We start from the raw sequence: 6000 nt of genomic DNA on the forward strand, positions 1-6000 counted from the left end.
CTCATCTTAAAGAGGCCACGACTTTTGAAAAAATCCTCGAGCAAGAAAAAATAGAATGGTGGAACAACTACCCCATCCCTCTCCCCGAGCATCAAGAGGAGCCTGTTCAGAAGAAAAAGAAAAAACCTTTCCAAAAGCCTATCCTCATCCTCCTCGATAATGATGGGGATGAGGAGAAGCCTGTTCAGATTCCTCTCCGTTTGTCAAAACCCGTCGAGGATGAAAAACCTCTCCCTTTTTCAAGACCCCTTGAGGAAGAGAGACCCCTCGAGAAGGAGAGATCTCTCCCATTGTCAAACCTCCTCGAAGATGAAAAACCTCTTCTTTTCTCAAGACCCCTCGAGAAGGAGGGACCTCTTCCTTTATCAAACCCCCTCGAAGATGAAAAACCTCTCCATTTATCAAGACCCCTCGAAAATGAGGGACCTCTCGATTTGTCAAAACCCCTCGAAGATAAGGGAACCAAAACTTCTCTCTCTTTCGAAGAGGAGGGACCTCTCAATTTGTCAAGACCCCTCGAGAATAAGGGAACCGAAAATCCTCTCCCTTTCTCAAGACTTCTCGAGGAGGAGGAGGAGGAGGAGGAGGAGAGACCGCTCCATGTCTCAAGACAGGATCCCCCTCTATCTCTTGAGGATCCGAGGGAAACGATTCCTATTGAAAAACCATCTATCGACGATCCCCAGAAAAGGTCTCCGGAGGAGATTAGACTTCCATGTAGAAAACGAATCTGCCACAATCATCATCATCATAATAATAATAATAATAATATACCCCCCTCTCAACAACAGAATCCTACACCATTTGCAGATAAATGCATTCAAACCAATCCCTTTATAGTAACCCTTTTGATTAGAGAACCCGTGCATTAGCCTCGAAAAAAAAATGAGATTCTAGACTGTTTCTATGACCAGAATGTTAAGCCAATAGATAGGTCTAGCTCAGAATTTTTCTTTTTAAAAGAAAATAAATAAATAAATAACCCAAAGACTATTCGTAAATATAAATGGTAAAGTCTTGAGTCGGCTGGAAAAAAATTTTCAGAGCTGAAAAAAATTCTCCAACTCATAAAAAAAAAAAAACTTTTTGTTAATTTTTATCATGTCTTAGACATGATAAAATTAACGACCCCCTTCCCTTTTCGTCTCGGAATGTTGTCTCACTCTTTTGAAAACAAATCGTGATTCATTCATGGAATGATTGCCATTAGCGAAAGGATGGTCTATTTTTAGAAAGGGTGAGACATCCTTCCCAGACAAAAAGGGAGGGTCATTAATTTTATCATGTCTAAGACATGATAAAAATTAACCAAAAGTTTTTTTTTTTTTTTTTCATTAGAGAATTTTTATCTCAGCTCTGAGAAATTTTTTTTCTCCCAGCCGATTCGAGACTTTACCATTTGTTTTTAAGAATGATTTCTCCCTGATCTATTATTTCAAAATTCCAAGTTTCGCTTCAGAACCATCTGTGCTGTTGAAGAAGTAACATGATATATGTATTTTTTTTAATGAGTTCTGTCAAGATTGAATTGTGCAGGATCGACCTTGCGAATTTCTTCTCTGTGTCTTTAAATAATAATGATACCGAACCGCTTTTTGTAGAGCGCAATGGAAAAAACCTTTTGTATGGTTAGGACAATTCATTAATTCGATCCCATTGTAAATACAACCTCTTGCGTCCCCCAAGAATCTCTTGCGTCGATCCCGAAATGCAATAAATGGATCTTTGCAACCATTTCTCTAAAAACCGCCGTTTCATTTCTCCTCGCACCCAAATCATGGAAAAAGGTTCCGTCAACATCGTTAACACCCATGGAAAATAACTGTACGGAATTTCTCCTTCGTACCACGACAAGCCGTGATAATAATCACTCGCCCACACAGCGGTTCGTTTTTCTTTCTCGGTGAGCATTTGCCATGGAAACGGGGGTTTAAAAACAAATACCCCTCGAGAAGTACCGTCCAATGTGACGTAAGCCAATTCTTTCACAATAAAGGCTCCTTGAGAATAGTAGAAACCTTCAAAGTCGAGCACGAGTTCCATGTTTTTTATTTCTTTTTCTTTCCAAGGTGACCTTTATTACTATTATGATGGATGTGTATTGAGATACGCACGATATTATTCAAAAAACAAATATATATACGAATGTGACCTTTCCCAGAATTCATACGACCTGTCACGTGCAACCTTCTCTCTCTCTATATATAAAAGAGGAGACGGCGAGAGAACGCTATCCATTTTTTCCTTCAGGACACACAGCGAGAGAAAGAGAATTTTGTTTTCTTTTTTCCTCAATTGAAGAAGATGGACATTTTGAGTGACAAACCTCTCAAAGATTCCTACATTGTTCTGGACATGGAATACTTTCATTGTTATGATCCAAAGACGGGAGATATATGTTTCATCTTGAAAGAACTGGGCTACAACTCTTGCGATTTAACATTATGCGGATCCATGATTTTTCTCCCTCCTGTCCATTACGATGACTTATCGTCCCGCAATCAAGCTGTGGTCAACCAGACTACAAATAACCGACACGGCCTGCAATGGATCGAGGGTCGTCTTTCCTACGAGCATCTTCCTACGATCCTGAAAATACTGACCGAAAATGTGGAGGTGATCTACGTCAATGGATACGATAAAGCCGAATTTTTCAGTAAGCTCTGCCAGCGATCCGTTTACGAGTTTTACATCCCAGGGAAAACCGAGTGGCGGAACAAGTCGAAATGCACGCGACACCAATATTTCCAAAAGATGATTCATTGTGCCGAGAACAAGGTGAGAAATTTTCGATACCATTTGATGGAGGGTAGTTACGTTTTCCGGAAATTACATTGTTACCCCTCCGAGAGCAAAGCTGTCGAAGACGAAGAGGAGGCGGAAGAATCTCCCCAGGAGAACTCGTGCGACGATGAGGAGGAGGAGAATGAACTTTCTAATAATAATAATAAATGTCTAAGTTGGGATGCTTTAGAGACCCAAGAATATTGGTCTCAACCCTTATCTCACCTACACCTGAAAGAGGATCCTCAAGTGTACTCTTTGTGGTCCTCTTCTAAAATTTGGTCTTGGAGAGAACCCTTGAATGTTCATGAATGAAATGGTATGTAAATCCCTAGAGAAAAAAATAGAAAAAAAAAGTTCCTTTTTTTTGTAATGTGTTGATTTCTTTCCAATCCCATTTCTTTTCCATAACTCCAGCCCAATCGACGAGAAGAAGAAGAATTTTCCAAGTTACACAAGACGAATCTTCCAAGTTACACAAGACGTAGAAAGATTTCACAAGGATTTATAAATCACACGCTCCCACATGATATATGTATAGAGAGAAAAAGACCCTCTGTTCTCTAGCCAATACGTCAAGACTTCCCTAAACTAAGAGAGACCATGAGTACCGAGGAAACCTTAGCAGAGCAAGTGGAAAGACTTTCAAAGAGATTAGAAGAGTTAAGACGGGATAGATTTACAGTTCCGCCGACTAAAGAGGAAACTATCATCGATTTCAACAAACCGCTGTACTTTCATCCTCTACCCCAAAGAATGAGACGAGTGGACTCGCCGTTGAACAGTTCCAATGAGAAACAAAATGTCACTTATTTGAATAGTCAATTTCAACACATGAATATTTCATAAGTATTTTTTTGTTTTTTTCCCTAAAGCGTAGGGAGATCGGATCAGTAGTTTTTCCCTTTTCATCGTCGAAAAAGATTGGGAGGAAAAATCTTTCTCAGCTCTCTCAGAAAAATTTTTCAGCCTTAAAAAGAAAAAAAAAAAAAAAAAAAAAAAAAAACTTTTTGTTAATTTTTATCATGTCTTAGACATGATAAAAATTAACTCTACGCCCCTTTTGTCTGGGAATGTTGTCTCACACTTTCTAAAAATAGACCATCACTCCCCCTTTCCTAAAGAATAGAATTCCAAGAATGGGATCTGGTCTATTTTTAGAAACGGCGAGACCCTATTCCCAGACAAAAGGGGGGTAGAGTTAATTTTTATCATGTCTAATGTTCAGGGTCCATCCATCTTCTTATGTGAAACGGTGACCCTGACGAGATAGAGATAAACAAGTCCTGTGAGTTGTTTTGTAATCTTGACGCGATCCAAGAAAGACTTTTTATTTTTTTTTGAAATAGGCGGGGGGGGGGGTTAGAGAAAATGTTCTCACGACCCTCAGATATCTTTTAATAAATATATTTTTTATCAAAGTGTTTCTTTCATTCCGATCCTTTTAAGAGGTTGGAATGACCCTGACATTTAGATGGGGTCGCGATCCCGACAGATGTCGCGCGAGTATAAAAGTGCGTGTCCTCCGCGAGATTTCTTCAGAGAACAGAAGAAGACGTGAACTGAGCTGGTAAGTCCCTTTGGTCCTATGAATATGGTTATCTATAAAATCGATTTGATTCTTAGTTTTTTTTTAATAATCATAATAATCATAACTTCATTTAAAAAGACCTTTGAAACTTTGAAACTTCTTAACCCTTTGAAAAGAAAAATGTCTCTTTCAAGACGACGACTCTAAAACGCTTTATTGTTTTTTTTCCTTTCTAGATCTTCCCTGTTAAATATATACCTTTTCGACTCTTTTTTGCTCCTGTTTGTGGGAGACATCACAGTATTCATCGCCATGGCGTGTTCAGAAAACTTTATCGTGCTCGATCTAGAGGGTTTCCAGTCCTACAACCACAAGAAGGGTGAATTTACCTACGTTTTAAAAGAATTGGGCTATGCGACAAAAGATTTTTTGACCGTGGGATCGTTGACGTTTGCTCCTCCTCACCCCTTCCACCAACTGAGTGAAAAAAACCAAAAGACGAATGCCTGGCTGACGAGAAACCGGCACGGACTTCGTTGGAACGAGGGTCATATTCCCTACAACCATTTAGGACGCATTCTCCAATCGCTCACTCACAGCTTCTCCACGATTTATGTGGTGGGATGCCAGAAAGCTAAATTCTTTGCTAAAGCCTTGGATTATCAAAAACCCGTGACGGAAATTTATGTGCCAGATGGAATCATTTGGAAGTATCGGGAAAAATGTGCCCGACATCATCAAAGGAGGAAATATTTCCATTGTGCCGAAAACAAAGTGCGCAACTATCGATGGCATATTACGGAAGGAGATTTTCATATCAATCACGTCTATCCAGACGGAACGGAGAAAGAGGAGAGGATTCAGGAGGAAGTAGACAATCCTCTGCAAGCTATTGATAAAGCCTACGATCAGTTAGAGAAGGATCCGTCCCCAAAAGCGTACGATAACCTCATCCAGAAATGGGATAATCTGTCCTGTTTCCAAGTAATGGAACATCCGGATGAGCATACGCCTTTCCACTTGATGGGCTCTTCTTCTTCTTCTTTGTCGTCAACTTCCTCCAATAACTCGAGAAAGACGGAGGGTTGGGGAGACATACCTGAAAATATTCCCCATTACGATCCAGCAGCCTGTTGGGACGAACCTTCCAAAGAATCTCACGAGACCCCCAAAATATCTTCAGAGGATCCAAAGACAAAATCCACTGAGTGTTGGGACAATGAACGGACAACTCATGCTCCAAAATCCACTAAGACTATGTCCACTGAGTGTTGGGACAATGAACAGACGACTCATACTCCAAAATCTACTGAGACTATGTCCACTGAATGTTGGGACAATGAACGGACGACCCATGCTCCAAAATCTACTGAGACTATGTCCACTGAGTGTTGAGACGATGAAACCGAAAAGATGACAGAGAATTGGGATGACTGTTCTCAAAAGTATTTGAATTGATATATACATAAACTCAGGAGAAAAAAAAAAGAAAAGATTTTTAGAAATAAGTAGGGAAAGGTTCTCCGCTTTCCCTATATTTATGGAAATGGACTGAGAAGAGAGAGAGAGACGAATCAGGAGACCAAAAAAAAAAAATGGGTCTTGGAAGGAATGAGTGCAAATGCATTCGATTCCTTCCGAGACCCATTTTTTTTGGGTCCCTCTCTCATCCAATCTTGGAAAAG

Source organism: Stegodyphus dumicola, chromosome 4 (genome assembly GCF_044657685.1).
Source record: "Stegodyphus dumicola isolate Sdum_Otavi_A_Nest chromosome 4, ASM4465768v1".
Taxonomy (NCBI): Eukaryota; Metazoa; Arthropoda; class Arachnida; order Araneae; family Eresidae; genus Stegodyphus; species Stegodyphus dumicola.